General features: G+C 41.7%; 2 protein-coding genes, 12 non-coding genes and 1 pseudogene across 14 annotated transcripts in view; 9 read left to right on the forward strand and 6 right to left on the reverse strand.

Annotated features, from left to right (window-relative positions):
- LOC137491106 (uncharacterized) overlaps positions 1–19,047 on the reverse strand; it is a 1,257,671-nt gene that overhangs the window by 512,585 nt on the left and 726,039 nt on the right. The gene's annotated exons all lie outside the window — the stretch shown is intronic.
- Positions 1–19,047, forward strand: part of LOC100329723 (uncharacterized) — a 399,138-nt gene that overhangs the window by 87,115 nt on the left and 292,976 nt on the right. The window lies entirely within an intron of this gene.
- On the reverse strand, positions 1,474–1,547 carry trnat-cgu (transfer RNA threonine (anticodon CGU)). The gene has a single exon. It is a non-coding gene; the product is annotated as a tRNA-Thr (tRNA).
- Positions 1,734–1,807, reverse strand: trnat-ugu (transfer RNA threonine (anticodon UGU)). Its single transcript has one exon. It is a non-coding gene; the product is annotated as a tRNA-Thr (tRNA).
- trnar-ucu (transfer RNA arginine (anticodon UCU)) lies at positions 2,675–2,763 on the reverse strand. Its single transcript is given in 2 exon segments — positions 2,675–2,710; positions 2,727–2,763. It is a non-coding gene; the product is annotated as a tRNA-Arg (tRNA).
- On the reverse strand, positions 3,190–3,263 carry trnat-agu (transfer RNA threonine (anticodon AGU)). The gene has a single exon. It is a non-coding gene; the product is annotated as a tRNA-Thr (tRNA).
- Positions 4,523–4,596, reverse strand: trnat-cgu (transfer RNA threonine (anticodon CGU)). Its single transcript has one exon. It is a non-coding gene; the product is annotated as a tRNA-Thr (tRNA).
- Positions 11,799–11,880, forward strand: trnal-uag (transfer RNA leucine (anticodon UAG)). Its single transcript has one exon. It is a non-coding gene; the product is annotated as a tRNA-Leu (tRNA).
- On the forward strand, positions 12,324–12,405 carry trnal-aag (transfer RNA leucine (anticodon AAG)). The gene has a single exon. It is a non-coding gene; the product is annotated as a tRNA-Leu (tRNA).
- Positions 12,887–12,968, forward strand: trnal-uag (transfer RNA leucine (anticodon UAG)). Its single transcript has one exon. It is a non-coding gene; the product is annotated as a tRNA-Leu (tRNA).
- On the forward strand, positions 13,629–13,710 carry trnal-aag (transfer RNA leucine (anticodon AAG)). Its single transcript has one exon. It is a non-coding gene; the product is annotated as a tRNA-Leu (tRNA).
- Positions 14,192–14,273, forward strand: trnal-uag (transfer RNA leucine (anticodon UAG)). Its single transcript has one exon. It is a non-coding gene; the product is annotated as a tRNA-Leu (tRNA).
- trnal-uag (transfer RNA leucine (anticodon UAG)) lies at positions 14,934–15,015 on the forward strand. Its single transcript has one exon. It is a non-coding gene; the product is annotated as a tRNA-Leu (tRNA).
- On the forward strand, positions 16,187–16,268 carry trnal-aag (transfer RNA leucine (anticodon AAG)). Its single transcript has one exon. It is a non-coding gene; the product is annotated as a tRNA-Leu (tRNA).
- On the forward strand, positions 17,394–18,435 carry LOC141381828 (uncharacterized; annotated as a pseudogene).

Here is a 19,047-nt window from a genome sequence, read left to right on the forward strand (position 1 = left end):
ATTCATGCTGAATGCATCTCTGTGCTTGAAACGGGAAACGCAGCGCCCAGGAATGGTTTAAAACAGTTGTCATGTCAACTTGCTGCAGTAAACAAAGCCAAGTCCGTAATCCTTGCCCCGCCTTCGCACTCTTCTTATTGGCCCACTGCTCTAGCACTGAAATATCAGCTGTCAATCACTCAGTTTAACGGACATCGCAAACGGGCCTAAACTGAGTAAACTAATATCGCTACTCATGAAAAGACCGGTATTGCTATTAACATGACATATGCATATAATAGGGTACAGTATATGTCAAAAGCATCAGTGCAATATCAGACAGCACCCGTGAGAACAGCACAGTTATATCGTTAACAGATTTATTCATGTCAAGCAGTGCGTGTAGGGCCGGTGGGCGCTCTGTGTATCTTTTGGACACTCAGTTATGTTATAAAACTGTATTTTCTTGAGATAACGGGACGAGACATATTTTCCTCACACTTGCATTTATACTGTTAATTTCAAATGCAATTAATATGTTTGTATAAAACTTGTAGTAATGATGCTTATGATTGGTGGGTGTGACCACATTTTTGCTGATGCGCTTACATTTTTAAAGTTATGAGCACCGGTGCTACCAAGCAAAAAGGTTAATTTCGAGCCCTGCTAATGGGTGACGCGGTGGCATAGTGGGTTGCACCTTATCTCACAGCAAGAAGTATAGGTGAATTGAGTGTGTTAAAATCGACTATAGTGTATGAGTCTCTGAATAAGTGTATGTGCTTCCCAGTGATGGGTTGTGGTTGGAAGGGCATCTGCTGTGTAAAACATACGCTGGATAAGTTGGCGGTTCATTCCACTGTGGCAACCCCAGATTACAGTTTTTTTTCATTTGTTTTGCCACAAATTTCAGAACCCTGTTATCAATTTTCAAAACTCGAAACATTCACTACTTTAAAAACAGACTCTCCAGTGTTCAATACTCTGCATGCTGCATTCATTTGCTTTGAGAAGTCTTGCATTTGAAGGATCATTGGTTCACATAATCCTGTTATCATATAAATACTACAGGAACAAACTTTAGATCACCAGCACACAAGATGCACATCGTTACATTAAACAATCTTTTACAGTCATTTTTGTTTAAAATTTATGATACAGGTTTCATAATGGTTGTTTATACATAAGTGTAGAGGGAACAGTACAGACAGTGGATACACTAAACTAAGTTTATTCTAATGCAATCCAACGCAAAGTGTGTGCAAAAAGAGGCTCTTGTACAACAAATCCAAAAGGCTTGATCTCAACAATAGCTGATAGTCACTTTTGCTGGAACTTGATTCCAGGGTCTCCTGTTTACAAGACAGGCACTTTGACCAACTAAGCTACAGTGCCAAACGACCTTGACAGTGGCTAATTTTTTAATCGAAAACAGAAAAAATAACTAACTGTACCGCTGCTCTTAACAAAAATCCACCCTGGCACCTGTATATTAGGCACTGCTGGGATTTGAACCCAGGATCTCCTGTTTACGAGACAGGCGCTTTGACCAACTAAGCCACAGCACCAACCCTGTAAAGCAGCCAACACGTTTTTGCACACAGAGACTAAAAAAAGACAGCGAGTCTAAAAATGGCAAGCAAAGAGGTTGTTTAACTCTATTTGTCACAGTATTCATTACGCCTCAAAGCTATACAATTTTATAATTCGATCTGGCAAGCTCTATAAAACAAGCACATGCACCACCTGGACAAAGGCGCTGCTGGGATTTGAGCCCAGGATCTCCTGTTTACAAGACAGGCGCTTTGACCAGCTAAGCCACAGCACCACAAAAGTTGACAGGAAGAAACATTTGCCCGATAACAAAAATCAAAGGAGAAAAAACAATACACAACAAAAACCAGCATGTCAGGATGCAGAAAATGCCGACAAGATGGACGTGGTCTTTTAGAGTCTGGATTATCATGTCTCAAACCTGACCGGTAATCTGGTAATCTCTGTAATCTGGTAATCTCTGTTCAAGATCAAAGCAAAAAATGTGTGAATTTATTTTTATTTAATCTATCCTTAATCGAGTGTTGTGTTTTTTGGAACCTCCAGTTTCATTACATCCAAACCCAGAGTCAGCTTGGAAAATGGAAATCAGGACAAACATATGCTATTGGCCATTGAAAGAGTTTCAGATCAGAAAGCCACTCTCCCATAATCTGAGGGAAAGGTGCAGTTTGGATTTGAACCTAGCACCTGCTGTTCCCAAGACAGGTGCTCTGGCTAACTTAGTCTTAACACTAAAAGAAAAAACCTCTGGATACGATACTTCCAAACACAGTTTCATCTAAAACAGTGGGGGAAGCAAAATTTACTGTGCTTTCTACTCAGTTACTTTGCACATGCATAAAGAGGCTCTTGTACGACAAATCCAAAAGGCATGATCTCAACAATAGGTGGCAGTTACTTTTCCCCAAAACCACAGGTTGCCTTCGAGTCATTCCTCAAGCCCACTAGGCCCTACACTGTTTTCTAATCTTCCTTATTGAAAACAGCTCAATTAAGTCATCGGCTTTATTGTAGAGTACCCCTAGTATCTGAGCCTGCACTGCGCAATAAAAGAAAGAAGCAAAACGGGATGGACAGATGCCTAAAATGTTAGAAACGCACCACACCTTAAGTCAGTGAAGAAAAAGAGCCTAGCTTGCGACTCTGGTGGGACTCGAACCCACAACCTTTGAATTAGTCAGCTCACAGCCTAGAAATCCACTGCGCTATCCATTGCGCCACAGAGCCTAAGTGCTCTGCTGCCTCTTGCACAGAAAGCACTTTTTAGTACTCTCTGGCCCATGAAAGAACAGCCAACTGCTGACAAGGTACTGATGGGATTCAAACCCAGGATCTCCTGTTTACTAGACAGGTACTTTGACCAACTAAGCCACAGCACCAAACAACCTTGACAGGGGCTAATTGTTTAATTGGAAAAAAAGAAAAAAAAACTAACAACGGTAGCGCTGCATGTGGGAATGTCTGGACTTGAAATATTAAAGTCCAATTGTTTAGGCATTACCACACTATGCTAGATAAAGCCATCATCCAAAGCCCTCTTGAACGAGCAGCGTTCTTAAGGATTTGAGTTTTGTTAAGAAACCGACTGCTAAACATCCCGCTGCGTAAACACTCGTTACTCTTAACAAAAAGCAAGCCTTGCACCTGTACATTAGGCACTGCTGGGATTTGAACCCAGGATTTCCTGTTTACTAGACAGGCGCTTTGACCAACTAAGCCACAGCGCCAACGTCAAAAAGGAGGCAAGACGTTTTTGCACACAGAGGCCGTACTCACACTAGGTACAGTTGCCTCGAACCGGGCCAAAGCACGCTTGTCCCCCCTCCCGTCTCCCCCGACGCTCACACCATATCGGGCCTCGGCACGCTTACGTCATCGCTACTGCGCTGTTCAGAAGCGATCTCTATGGCAAGCCTTTTTAGCATTTAAATCTTTGTTCTGACTCCATAAATATATTTAGAGATATCTCTAATTATATTTTGACTAGTCATAATTATAATTCGACTAGTCAGAATAACAATTAGAGATATCTGCAATTGCAATTGTACTAGTATGACATCAGATTGGAGATATCAGTAAATATATTATGACTAGTCATATTCCTCCATTGAAAAATATTTGCAGATATCGCCAATCTGATTTCGTACTAGTACAATTGTAATTGCAGATATCTCTAATTGTCATTCTGACAAGTCGAATTATAATAATGACTTGTCAAAATATATAATTATATCTCTAAATATATTTATGGATAGTCAGAACAAGGTTTAAATGTTAAAACGGCTTGCCATACGCTCTCACTCAGCAGCACAGTGGAGAGTTCTCTAGTTATATCCTTTCAGTCGTTTGTTATGCAGTGACATGCAGTCAAATATTTCGCCAAACAGTCCTTAGGGATGCGGGGACACGCAGTCAGATATTTTACCGAACAGATCCGCCACTTTTGGCGCTCATAAACAATCAAAGCTCTCGTGCTGCAGGAATGAGGAGGTCTGCTGAAGGCGCGCAGCTGGCGTGCTGTGAGGAGTTTGCGTCTTTAATAAACTACGGCAGTTTGCGATCACTGAACAGTAAGAATGATTAATAAATCCATATCAAACAGTCCCTTAAAAGTCACGTCTCGCTTTCGGTTTTGGGCTTTGGCGCGTTTCGCGCTTACACACAAGCGTACCGTGCCAAAGCCCAAGTGTACCGCGCTCAGGCACACCTCTTCCAACCGGGCCAGGGCCGGCCAAGTGAACCGTGCTTGAGCCCGATTCAGCACACTCACACTTCTCAAACGATCCGGGAAACGGGCCTGGGCACGGTACGGATGGCATAGTGTGAGTAGGCCCAGAGACTAAAAAAAGACAGCAAGTCTAAAAATGGCAAGCAAAGAGGTTGTTTAACTCTATTTGTCACACTATTCATTACACCTCAAAGCTATGCAATTTTATAATTCATTCTGGTAAGCTCTATAAAACAAGCACACGCAACACCTGGACTAAGGCGCTGCTGGGATTTGAGCCCAGGATCTCCTGTTTACGAGACAGGCGCTTTGACCAGCTAAGCCACAGCGCCACAAAAATTCGCAGTAAGAGACATTTACCTGATAGCAAAAATTGAAGAAGAAAAAATAATACACAACAAAAACCAGCATGTCAGGATGCAAAAAATACTGACAAGATGGACGTGGTCTTTTTGAGTCTGGATGATCATGTCTCAAACCTGACCGGTAACCTGGCCTCTGCTCAAGATCAAAGCAAAAAATGTGTGAATTTATTTTTATTTAATCTAACCTTAATCATGTGTAAAGTGTTTTTTGGAACCTCCAGTTTCATTATATAAAAACCAAGAGTTAGCTCGGAAAATGGAAATCAGGACAAACATATGCTATTGGCCATTGAAAGAGTTTCAGATCAGAAAGCCACTCTCCCATAATCTGAGGGAAAGGTGCAGTTTGGATTTGAACCTAGCACCTGCTGTTCCCAAGACAGGTGCTCTGGCCAACTTAGTCTTAACACTAAAAGAAAAAACCTCTGGATACGATACTTCCAAACGCAGTTTCATCTAAGACAGTGGGGGGGAAGCAAAATTTACTATGCTTTCTACTCAGTTACTTTGCACATGCATAAAGAGGCTCTTGTACGACAAATCCAAAAGGCATGATCTCAACAACAGGTGGCAGTTACTTTTCCCCAAAACCACAGGTTGCCTTCGAGTCATTCCTCAAGCCCACTAGGCCCTACACTGTTTTCTAATCTCCCTTATTCAAAACAGCTCAATTAAGTCATCGGCTTCATTGTAGAGTACCCCTAGTATCTGAGCCTGCACTGTGCAATGAAAGAAAGAAGCAAAACGGGATGGACAGATGCCTAAAATGTTGGAAACGCTCCACACCTAAGTCAGTGAAGAAAAAGGGCAAAGCTTGTGACTCTGGTGGGCCTCAAACCCACATCCTTTGAATGGCTCAGCTCACCGCCTAGAAGTCCAATGCGCTATCCATTGCACTGCACAGCATATGATTTACGAGCAAAATGCATGTTTCATCCCTGGTTGGGCTTGAAGCGCCAACCTTTCAGTTAACAGCTGATATATGATATATGGTTGACAGATATTTAGTGCAGGGTCACCTACAATGGTAAAAACGCTGAACTTTGTCTCAAAAGGTCTGCTATATGAATCATATTGAAAGTTTGCTGAAAGACAGACAGGAAGGTCACAGAAACGCCCAACGTGGGGCTTGAATCCTCGATCCTGAGTTTAAGAGTCTCATGCTCTACTGACTGAGCTAGCCGGACTACTTACAAACTAATTCAAGAGCTAGACACCATTTACAACAATACCTTCCCTACCCGTGACATTGTTCTGCTAAATCCTGATTTCATCTTGTAACGCTGAACAGAATGTAGCCCAGAATCTATGTCCAGTGCACGTGTTAGCAGTTGCAAGGCAGCAAAATGTTTAATTCGTTCCTGGGTGGGCTTGAACCACCAACCTTTCAGTTAACAGCCGAATGTGCTGACCGATTGCACCACAGAAATTTAGTAAATGGTCACCTACAGTGGTAGAAACACTGAACTTTGTCTTAAAAGGTCTGCTTTATGAAGCCTAATGAAAGTTTGCTGAGAGAGAGACAGAAAGTTAACAGAAACACCCAACGTGGGGCTCAAACCCACAATCCTGAGATTAAGAGTCTCATGCTCTACCGACTGAGCTAGCCGGGCTTTTTCAAGAGCTAGACACCATTTACATCAACACCTTCACTACCCGTTACAATATTCTGCTAAATCCTGATTTCATCTTGTAACGCTGAACAGAATGTGATTTTTAACCTTTTAAAGAAGAAATTTAAACTACACACAAACACATTTTAATTGCAATTTATTACAATGTTTTGTGCAGGATACATTAGCATATTTTACATACCACTAGTTTTTTTTCTTTTAGATTTCATTTATAAAAAGTCTTACAACTTTTCACTGTAGTTTTATTCTAAACCTACAAACATAATGTCATAAACATCTTATGCATATCACCACAGGACAACAAGAGCTTGTGACATACAAAAATACTTCCTGTCAAAAACATTAAAGCCAGTTTTAACTTATCAATTTTTAACATTTTATGTCACTTTTAGGTGTACTTGACTTATCTTCATTTACAATAATATGATCTATTACCAGACCCAGAGTGTTCACTGTAAATACATGGTCTCACATTCTCATCGCTGTCAACTGCTCTTTCAAATCCAGTAGGAAAATGAACAGCTTTGACAAAGGTCAATGATATTTTGACCGTACATCCTCGAACCAGCTTCTGCATTGTACAGTTTCCAAATCTGCCAACTGCATACAGGCGATGCTGGTCATCACTGACACTGACAAAGTCTGATATCTTGAAAATACTGCCATCTTTCAAATCACAACTGAGTTGTTTCTTTTCTTTGTCTTTGTATATGTTTAGCTGTGAATGACTTCTCCATCGGCAACTATTCTGCTATAGTACCTGCCAGTTCAGGTCCCAGATAAATCTAACAATGCATGCAGTGCATTTACATCCTTTTCGGACACTGGCCTAATCTATGGGATTACAAGTGCAGTCACCCTGTCATATCTAGCATAGTTCCTTATATTATGTGTACTGGAGGTCATTTTTGTGTAGAATTACTTATTTTCAGGTGAGACATCAGATGAGCAGGCTTTAGCTATGCGTGGTAAAGCACGAGACCATGCTCCCCGTTTGCAAATCCGCTGAAGCACTGCATTGCTGCTTTTTACTTGCTTGAGCGAATAGCCATTGTAGTTCCCAAACATGAAAGCAGACGAGGCCCAGAGTGGACCCAAATTCTCTACACTTTTAGTCAAATGCAGAAGTGAATGCACATTGTAGGCCATCTGATCTTCACCATACAAAGACTGAACCGATTTAACATACAGCTCAAGAGCCTCACGAGCATGTTTAAAAGCCAGTTTTGCCATTCATGAGCTTTCCAAAAATGTTGCTGAACAATAGAATGTGGAATTTGTGGAAAAATGCTTGGAGGCTTAATTGCTAAAAGATTTCCATCCACTCTTTCAGTATTCAAACCAACATACCATGGCTTACAGTAGCTTTTGGAATCAAACCATAAAGTAGACATTTGTCTGTAACACACAGTGCATGTAATCAGGGACCATGCCATTGATCAGGTAAAAATTTTGCAAGTCCACGATAGGAGATGGTCCTTTTATGCCCAAAATGCTCTGTTCGTTACTTTTGGCAATTTCACCTATTTGCACAGTTGTGTTGTGATCTCTAAGGTCTGGCACCTCTTCCAAACAAAGATACACTCTCACAGACCCATTACCTTTTCTTACCTGAATATCTGGATGAAGACAGTGCCCACACCCATACTCTCCATTAAACTGTTTGAAATTTTGCAGTAAAGGACGTGCAACAGCATCACAAATAGCACATAATGCATAGACCTTTGTGATTTTGACTGAGTGATTTTCTGGGTCCTGCCACTGAAGTCCTGTTTGTCCAAGACTTTTGCATTCCTCTACAAAAGGTTTGAGGAAGCTAGTCATCAGTGGCTTAGATGAGCCAAACCACAATGCACAAAGTAGCACATTTTTATCTCTTTCCTCTGGGGGCAATTCATTAACAGAACATAGTAAGGGCCAAATGCTGAATTTAGATGACTCGAACACAGGCACTCCATCACAATTGAATGAGAGAGAAAAGAAAGAATCATTAAATGATTTTAGATGTTTAAAAGATTTTAGAGATATCTGTGATATTATCTGAATTTCATTTAATTATGTTTATCAAGGCTACATTTATTTGATCAAATATTTAGTAAAAACTGGAATAATGTGAAATAATAATATAGGCAAATTAAATAAATAAAGAATAATTTATTCAAACAATTCAAATCAAATAAAATCTACTTAATTGATGAGCAAATCAAGCACAATAGAATTCTTGCAATATATGATTAATATTAAGCTTTTATATTTTAACAATAATAGTTTTTTGAACATTAGTGTATATCACATTACGTTTCAAACAATTAGAAACTATCTTTCTATATGTCTGTTGTACAATCAGTTTGATTTCTCTACAGTGTTTCGAGTTCAAGCTGTTTTTTACTACCACCCTCTGCTACTTTTACAGGTAGAAATAAGATATAAGTTAGAATAGATTTAATTAGACAACTGGTTCATTGCAAATAAATGTGACACATTAGGCTTTGATTAAAATTATAGTTTTCTGGATCAAGGAGCAATATGCAAACAAATATTTTTTTTTACTACCAAATAAATAAAGTATTGCATTATGTTATATACAGTATTATTGTACTATTATTACATCGTGCATTTCAACAAAAACATACATTGTATATTACAACATCACACTATGTGTTATATACAGTTGAAGTCTGATTTATTAGCCCGCTTTTTAATTTTTTTTCCACCAATTTCTGTTTAATGGAGAGAAGATTTGTTCAGCACATTTTTTTAAACATCAAAGTTTTAATAACTCATTTCTAATAACTGATTTATTTTATCTTTGCCCTGATGACAGTGAATATTATTTGACTAGATATTCTTAAAGACACTTTTATACCACTTAAAGTGACATTTGAAGGTTTAACTAGGTAAATTAGGTTAAATAGGCAGGTTAGGGTAATTAGGCAAGTTATTGTATAATGATGGTTTGTTTTGTAGACTATGCCAAAAAAGAAAAAAAAAAAAGCTTAAAGAGGCTCATAATATTGACCTTGAAAAATGTATTCGAAATAAAACAAATAAGACTTTCTCCCAGAAGAAAAAATATTATCATACCTGTGGTAGCAAAAAAAAAATATATATATTTTTAAATAAGTACTTTTTCAAGATAATACCTCAGACTCGTTGTTTAGAAAAAGTACAAATTTTAGCTTACACTTAAAATCAAAACAAAGTATTTACTAATAGTGTTTATTATGTATCATTATCTGAAGACAAGATGTTAAAATGTAGCTTTAAAAACTGTGACCCTGACCATGACCTGACCATGTAATTTAATCCAATCACAGAAACTCAAACCGACCAATCAGCAACGGTCTGCTACCCCCCACTGTGCAAGAGGTGTGAAAAGAAGCAGGTCTCTAGCAACACCTCAACTTTTTTTATTGCTTTTTGTTCTTTTCTCTCCTATGTTTGAACTTTGAACTGAACTTTGAACACCTTGAACACTTGAAACACTGAAATTGTCATTTCTTTTGATTTTTTAAAAAATGTACCATTGACAATTGCGGTGAAATCTTTGATGCCACTGATGGAGTAGACGGGGGCTGGGGCTGGGCCTCAAGTTGTCTCGTCTCCATCACCTCCTGAGCAGGTACAGTAGGGGCAGGTTGTTGCACCGTTTGTGCTGGAGCAGCAGAGGCAGTACTCTGCTGAAAATAAATCACAAAAATACATATAATCATGAAAAAGGAAAGGCATTCTAGTAAATAAAAATAAACACATATTGACTCAAAAATGTACCTTTTGAGTGTGAAAACCACATGTGCATTTCAGCACACCTCCAAGCAAAGTCCTCTGCCCACGAGATTGCAATGGGCATTTCTCAATCTGAAAAAATCATGAAAGATATATTAAATAATTTTATACAATACAAAAAACTTTTATAACTAAATAAGAATTTTTACTCAATGACTCCCTTAATAAAGCACACAATAGCTCTGTAAATTAATTTACCACTGTTTCTAGAATGTGTTTAATATTTGTCTAATATGTAATCGTACAGTTTGTATCTCCAAAAACGAAAAGAAGAATAAAAGGAACTGGACAGGAACATTTCAGGCCTTAAAACCACATGCTGTATACTGTACTCATAATCCCTTCCCCCACCTTTTCAGATCTCTCTCATAAACGGTCAAACTTACTAAATTATTCGACGTAAATCTCAAAATACATGCAATTTAAAACACTTTAATATTTAAAAACAAGTATGACATGTTTTACACAGATACTGTACTGAATGTACTGAAGCCTAACAAGTTAACGTTACTCTGTTAAGCAAATTTCAACAAACGTTATATCATGTAAACGAAATACACACCCTTTGATAAATCTCATGCCACTTTTTTTGTCGAGGAGCTGGCCTGTTTCCCTCATTTGATGGCCAAACTCCTGTGCTGGCAAACTTTTTCAAACGTGAAATCCAGTCAGCGTCTGACATGGCTTTATGATATTTTCCAGACATTTTTCTCCTATAAATTAAACGGTTCTGAATTAAAGTATCCAAATTTGAAATACAACACACTAAAACATTAATTCGTGCAATTGTGTAGTTTTTCCTACCTTTTTTAAGAAATCACTATCGGAAAAAATCCTTTACTGTAAGCAAAACAATGCTGTGCTCTGTCGAATGATGCTGTTCGTTGAATATCACTGATGGTCAATGAACTTTTTTGACCTCTGACCCGCCTCCAGAGGACCGCGTCATTCCTTCGTGTACCTTCAGCTCAGTTCGGAAAATTGATTGACATCTGACTGACCTGTTTGACTGCACACCTAGCGGTGATTCTTGGAACAGTTCCTCCCCCCCGGCTTCAACATTGTCTCGACTCTGATTGGTCCAAATGTTGAAAATATTGAGAATTCCGGTCCGCGATTGGCTGCAAATGTTGAAGCGCTGCAACGTGATTGGTTACAATGTTGGAGCGAATCGCTCCGATTGGCTCTCATCTTCAACATTTGTGAAAAATTGTCGGACTATCCTTCGGCAGCTGTCGGGTGCGTGGGTTCGAATCCCACCGCTGCCAGGCAGTCCTTTTAGGATGCTTGAGAATGACCTCTCTGCTTGAGCAAACATACTTGTAAAGTAATACTGCATGCTTTCACTCACATCCAAACGTAGACTCCTTGGCCAAAGTTGAAGGGCTTCACTAGGAAGCTCGGCGTCCTCTCTGCTTCCGTAAAATTGGGCACAAAAGGGACCACTGCATGGAGTCATCTGGGATAGCGTAGCCAAGGGATCTAAGGCGCTGGACTTAGGCTCCAGTCTCTTTGTGGGTGTGGGTTCGAATCCCATCCGCTGCCAGGCAGTCCTTTTACGATGCTTGAGAATGACCTCTCTGCTTGAGCAAACAGACTTGCAAAGTGATACTGCACGCTTCAGCTCGCATCCAAATGTAGACTTCTTGGCCAAAGTTTAAGGGCTTCACTAGGAAGCTCTGCGTCTTCTCTGCTGTTCTGCTTCCGTAAAATTGGGCAGAAAAGGGACCACTGCAAAGATACATCTAGGGTAGCGTGGCCGAGGGGTCTAAGGCGCTGGATTTAGGCTCCAGTCTCTTCGGGGGCGTGGGTTCAAATCCCACCGCTGCCAGATGTGATTTTAAACACGGACAAACTGCTTGAGTGCGTGCGTGTTCTCAGTGACCGCTGGAAATGGTAGAGTACATTTAAGTTGGCAACTATTCAGTATAATGTGTTCTTTGAAACTCACGGCAGACTCGTTGGTGTGACAGCAACACATCCCCAAGCTCGAATCTTTTGTGAAATAACAGTTACCTTGTAATCAGGTGCTTAAATGCATTGCAGCTGGCTGCCGTTTGGAGTAGACTTCAAATGCCTTGAGGTGTGCTCTAATAGAGACAGAACTGTGCTTGACAGGAAGGTGGGAGTGCTTCCTAAACTAGTATTAAGCAGCTCTCTTTCTTTGTGGAGGAGCTCCAGCAATGCAAGGCTAAATTCAACTGATTTCCCAGCGCTGTTGCGCTACGTGAAACAAGTTGGTGCGAAAACTGCTCAGGGAAAGCAGCTTGGCAGGGTAGCGTGGCAGAGCGGTCTAAGGCGCTGGATTAAGGCTCCAGTCTCTTCGGGGGCGTGGGTTCGAATCCCACCGCTGCCAGGCAGTCCTTTTAGGATGCTTGAGAATGACCTCTCTGCTTGAGCAAACATACTTGTAAAGTAATACTGCATGCTTTCACTCACATCCAAACGTAGACTCCTTGGTCAAAGTTGAAGGGCTTCACTTGGAAGCTCGGCGTCCTCTCTGCTTCCGTAAAATTGGGCAGAAAAGGGACCACTGCATGGAGTCATCTGGGATAGCGTAGCCAAGGGATCTAAGGCGCTGGATTTAGGCTCCAGTCTCTTTGTGGGTGTGGGTTCGAATCCCATCCGCTGCCGGGCAGTCCTTTTAGGATGCTTGAGAATGACCTCGCTGCTTGAGCAAACAGACTTGCAAAGTGATACTGCACGCTTCAGCTCGCATCCAAATGTAGACTTCTTGGCCAAAGTTTAAGGGCTTCACTAGGAAGCTCTGCGTCTTCTCTGCTGTTCTGCTTCCGTAAAATTGGGCAGAAAAGGGACCACTGCAAGGATACATCTAGGGTAGCGTGGCCGAGGGGTCTAAGGCGCTGGATTTAGGCTCCAGTCTCTTCGGGGGTGTGGGTTCAAATCACACCGCTGCCAGATGTGATTTTAAACACGGACAAACTGCTTGAATGCGTGCGTGTTCTCAGTGACCGCTGGAAATGAGAGAGTACATTTAAGTTGGCAACTATTCAGTATAATGTGTTCTTTGAAACTCACGGCAGACTCGTTGGTGTGACAGCAACACATCCCCAAGCTCGAATCTGCTCAGGAGCAAGTGTCTTTCCCACGATTAGATTGCAGCATCTTAAAGTCTGCACTGGAAGTCTCTCTCTGCCATTGCTCATTTTAGCAAGAGCACCCTATAGAAACAGGAACAGTAAAAATTCACAATTAGAGTAGTAATACTCTATAACTGGATTTGAATATAATAACAACAACAATGTGGAGTCTGCTGTGATGGAATCAGTAACTTTCACTCTTTTGTGAAATAACAGTTACCTTGTAATCAGGTGCCTAAATGCATTGCAGCTGGCTGCCGTTTGGAGTAGACTTCAAATGCCTTGAGGTGTGCTCTAATAGAAACAGAACTGTGCTTGACAGGAAGGTGGGAGTGCTTCCTAAGCTAGTATTAAGCAGCTCTCTTTCTTTGTGGAGGAGCTCCAGCAATGCATGGCCAAATTCAACTGATTTCCCAGCGCTGTAGCGCTACGTGAAACAAGTTTGTGCGAAAACTGCTCAGGGAAAGCAGCTTGGCAAGGTAGCGTGGCCGAGCGGTCTAAGGCGCTGGATTAAGGCTCCAGTCTCTTCGGGGGCGTGGGTTCGAATCCCACCGCTGCCAGGCAGTCCTTTTAGGATGCTTGAGAATGACCTCTCTGCTTGAGCAAACATACTTGTAAAGTAATACTGCATGCTTTCACTCACATCCAAACGTAGACTCCTTGGCCAAAGTTGAAGGGCTTCACTTGGAAGCTCGGCGTCCTCTCTGCTTCCGTAAAATTGGGCAGAAAAGGGACCACTGCATGGAGTCATCTGGGATAGCGTAGCCAAGGGATCTAAGGCGCTGGACTTAGGCTCCAGTCTCTTTGTGGGTGTGGGTTCGAATCCCATCCGCTGCCAGGCAGTCCTTTTAGGATGCTTGAGAATGACCTCTCTGCTTGAGCAAACAGACTTGCAAAGTGATACTGCACGCTTCAGCTCGCATCCAAATGTAGACTTCTTGGCCAAAGTTTAAGGGCTTCACTAGGAAGCTCTGCGTCTTCTCTGCTGTTCTGCTTCCGTAAAATTGGGCAGAAAAGGGACCACTGCAAGAATACAACTAGGGTAGCGTGGCCGAGGGGTCTAAGGCGCTGGATTTAGGCTCCAGTCTCTTCGGGGGCGTGGGTTCAAATCCCACCGCTGCCAGAAGTGATTTTAAACACGGACAAACTGCTTGAGTGCGTGCGTGTTCTCAGTGACCGCTGGAAATGAGAGAGTACATTTAAGTTGGCAACTATTCAGTATAATGTGTTCTTTGAAACTCACGGCAGACTCGTTGGTGTGACAGCAACACATCCCCAAGCTCGAATCTGCTCAGGAGCAAGTGTCTTTCCCACGATAAGATTGCAGCATCTTAAAGTCTGCACTAGAGGTCTCTCTGTGCCATTGCTCCTTTTAGCAAGAGCACCCTATTGAAACAGGAACAGTAAAAATTCACAATTAGAGTAGTAATACTCTATAACTGGATTTGAATATAATAACAACAACAATGTGGAGTCTGCTGTGATGGAATCAGTAACTTTCACTCTTTTGTGAAATAACAGTTACCTTGTAATCAGGTGCTTAAATGCATTGCAGCTGGCTGCCGTTTGGAGTAGACTTCAAATGCCTTGAGGTGTGCTCTAATAGAGACAGAACTGTGCTTGACAGGAAGGTGGGAGTGCTTCCTAAGCTAGTATTAAGCAGCTCTCTTTCTTTGTGGAGGAGCTCCAGCAATGCATGGCCAAATTCAACTGATTTCCCAGCGCTGTTGCGCTACGTGAAACAAGTTGGTGCGAAAACTGCTCAGGGAAAGCAGCTTGGCAAGGTAGCGTGGCCGAGGGGTCTAAGGTGCTGGATTTAGGCTCCAGTCTCTTCGGGGGCGTGGGTTCAAATCCCACCGCTGCCAGATGTGATTTTAAACACGGACAAACTGCTTGAATGCGTGCGTGTTCTCAGTGACCGCTGGAAATGAGAGAGTACATTTAAGTTGGCAACTATTCAGTATAATGTGTTCTTTGAAACTCACGGCAGACTCGTTGGTGTGACAGCAACACATCCCCAAGCTCGAATCTGCTCAGGAGCAAGTGTCTTTCCCACGATAAGATTGCAGCATCTTAAAGTCTGCACTAGAGGTCTCTCTCTGCCATTGCTCCTTTTAGCAAGAGCACCCTATTGAAACAGGAACAGTAAAAATTCACAATTAGAGTAGTAATATTCTATAACTGGATTTGAATATAATAACAACAACAATGTGGAGTCTGCTGTGATGGAATCAGTAACTTTCACTCTTTTGTGAAATAACAGTTACCTTACGTAGACTCCTTGGCCAAAGTTGAAGGGCTTCACTAGGAAGCTCGGCGTCCTCTCTGCTTCCGTAAAATTGGGCAAAAAAGGGACCACTGCATGGAGTCATCTGGGATAGCGTAGCCAAGGGATCTAAGGCGCTGGACTTAGGCTCCAGTCTCTTTGTGGGTGTGGGTTCGAATCCCATCCGCTGCCAGGCAGTCCTTTTAGGATGCTTGAGAATGACCTCTCTGCTTGAGCAAACAGACTTGCAAACACATCCCCAAGCTCGAATCTGCTCAGGAGCAAGTGTCTTTCCCACGATTAGATTGCAGCATCTTAACAAAGTCTGCACTGGAAGTCTCTCTCTGCCATTGCTCCTTTTAGCAAGAGCACCCTATTGAAACAGGAACAGTAAAAATTCACAATTAGAGTAGTAATACTCTATAACTGGATTTGAATATAATAACAACAACAATGTGGAGTCTGCTGTGATGGAATCAGTAACTTTCACTCTTTTGTGAAATAACAGTTACCTTGTAATCAGGTGCTTAAATGCATTGCAGTTGGCTGCCGTTTGGAGTAGACTTCAAATGCCTTGAGGTGTGCTCTAATAGAGACAGAACTGTGCTTGACAGGAAGGTGGGAGTGCTTCCTAAGCTAGTATTAAGCAGCTCTCTTTCTTTGTGGAGGAGCTCCAGCAATGCATGGCCAAATTCAACTGATTTCCCAGCGCTGTTGCGCTACGTGAAACAAGTTGGTGCGAAAACTGCTCAGGGAAAGCAGCTTGGCAAGGTAGCGTGGCCGAGCGGTCTAAGGTGCTGGATTAAGGCTCCAGTCTCTTCGGGGGCGTGGGTTCGAATCTCACCGCTGCCAGGCAGTCCTTTTAGGATGCTTGAGAATGACCTCTCTGCTTGAGCAAACATACTTGTAAAGTAATACTGCATGCTTTCACTCACATCCAAACGTAGACTCCTTGGCCAAAGTTGAAGGGCTTCACTTGGAAGCTCGGCGTCCTCTCTGCTTCCGTAAAATTGGGCAAAAAAGGGACCACTGCATGGAGTCATCTGGGATAGCGTAGCCAAGGGATCTAAGGCGCTGGACTTAGGCTCCAGTCCCTTTGTGGGTGTGGGTTCGAATCCCATCCGCTGCCAGGCAGTCCTTTTAGGATGCTTGAGAATGACCTCTCTGCTTGAGCAAACAGACTTGCAAAGTGATACTGCACGCTTCAGCTCGCATCCAAATGTAGACTTCTTGGCCAAAGTTTAAGGGCTTCACTAGGAAGCTCTGCGTCTTCTCTGCTGTTCTGCTTCCGTAAAATTGGGCAGAAAAGGGACCACTGCAAGGATACGTCTAGGGTAGCGTGGCCGAGGGGTCTAAGGTGCTGGATTTAGGCTCCTGTCTCTTCGGGGGTGTGGGTTCGAATCCTACAGCTGCCAGAAAAGGTTTTAAACATGGCCAAACTGCTTGAGTGTGTGTGTGAGTCTCAGTGAACGCTGGAAATAAGAAAGTACATTTAAGTTGGCAACTAGTCAGTATAATGTGTTCTTTGAAACTCACGGCAGACTTGTTGGTGTGACAGCAACACATCCCCAAGCTCGAATCTGCTCAGGAGCAAGTGTCTTTCCCACGATTAGATTGCAGCATCTTAACAAAGTCTGCACTGGAAGTCTCTGTCTGCCATTGCTCCTTTTAGCAAGAGTACACTGTTGAAACAGGAACAGTAAAGATTCACAATTACAGTAGTAATACAGTGGGGAATAAACCAGAGTCAAGAGATGTGTTGATTATGTGAGTCAGTGTTGGTATGACTTTCTGACACAGAAATGAAAATAGCCTCACCATTTACTTTCCATTGTGTGGTTTTAAACCTTGATGAGTTTCTTGATTCTGTTGAGGACAAAATAAGATATTGTGATAAAAATGCTGGCTTACTTTGTGTTCCAGAAGACAGGAAATGTTTAAAACCACATGATGGAGAGTAAATAGTAAGGTCATTTTAATATTTAGGGTAAACATCCATTTCATGCTTGCCACTTTAAGCCTTCATACTAAAGTTCACTTTTTTGTTCGTTTTTGAAGACCTGATGGTGCTGAAAGAAGAGACACATCAATGGAATGAAATAAAAGAGAAACAACAAGAAATAATGACTGATGAAAAACCCACACTCACTAAAAAGACTTCATCACACGGAAAACCTCGGAAATCCAAGTCTAGGTGTAATTACAGCTGTAAACAGAGTAGAAAGAGTTTCATTCAAAAGCCAAACCTTGACCACACTAGGGAGAAACCTTACACCTGCAAACTGTGTGAAAAAAAGCTTCTATAATACAGGAAACTTAAAAGTGCACATGAGAATTCACACTGGAGAGAGGCTGTACGCATGCCAACAGTGTGGAAAAAGCTTCTATTCTACAGGAAACTTGGCAGTGCACAGAAGAATTCACACTGGGGAGAGGCCTTACTCTTGCCCTCAGTGTGGAAAGAGTTGTAAGCAAAATGGCAACCTTGAAGTCCACATGAGAACTCACACTGGAGAGAGAAGCTTTATTTGTACATAGAGTGGGAAAGGTTTTTCTCAGAAACAAAACCTTACCCTCCACATGAGGATTCACACTGGAGAGAAACCTTACACATGCACTGAGTGTGGTAAAAGTTTCCCACATAAAGGCTCACTCAAACACCACATGATAAGTCACACCGGACAGAAGCCGTTTGCATGTGCTCATTGTGGAAAGAGCTTCACAACCAAAGCTAGAATCATGAATCACACGAATGGTCACACTGAAACCACAGTGTTTACATGCAATCATTGTGGAAAGAGTCTCTCATGCAAAGACTCCATTAAGCAACACATGAAGATTCACTCAGGCGAGCGTTTTCGATGCAGTGAGTGTGGAAAGGTCTTCAAACATAAAAGAAGCCTCGTCAATCACATGAAGCTTCACAATGGAGAGAAAAAATGAGGCCTTGTCTAGCAGAGCTTAAGGCTTTCCCGGGATAGCATCTCGGGACAAGTGTGAACTCTTGAATAGATCTCAAGTTACTGGAATGAAACCCTTTGAACCTGAAGATTTAAACTCAATAACTGAAGAGGGGTGAAGATGTACCAGGTTGTGAGAGTTTCTACAGGGCTGCAAGAAAGCAAAATAACTCTATATGTGTTTCAAGTTATTATGAACTGAAAACCAAATTTGTGCACATTGCACACTGCAATCAAATGGTCTGCACTCAAAAGAGAATTAGAAAGATTAGGGAGGAGAAAATGTTTGAGGAGATGCAGAGAAAACTGTCCTACACCCTTAGATTGTGTTTTTGATTATTCACATTGTTTGATTGTCACTCCCTTGAACAAACACCGATTTGCCTCCAATTTAGGGCTTTTGTCTGCAGTTTCACAAAACTTGGTGGTGAATAAAAATCCACCTAAACTCGGCCGGTGTGAACTTGCAATGACAATGAGAGACTGATGCAGACTCCATAAAGCCCTGATCAGACTACACAATGCCATTTGCCATTTACAACAGATCAGATTTGTGTCAGATTATGAGATTTTGTCTTGATCAAATCTTGATGTGTTGTGGGTAACAAATGAAGACTTTGGTTTCAAAACACTACACATTTATTTTGATGGACTGATTTTAGAAAAGAAAC

This window comes from Danio rerio, chromosome 4 (genome assembly GCF_049306965.1).
Source record: "Danio rerio strain Tuebingen ecotype United States chromosome 4, GRCz12tu, whole genome shotgun sequence".
Lineage (NCBI taxonomy): Eukaryota > Metazoa > Chordata > Actinopteri > Cypriniformes > Danionidae > Danio > Danio rerio.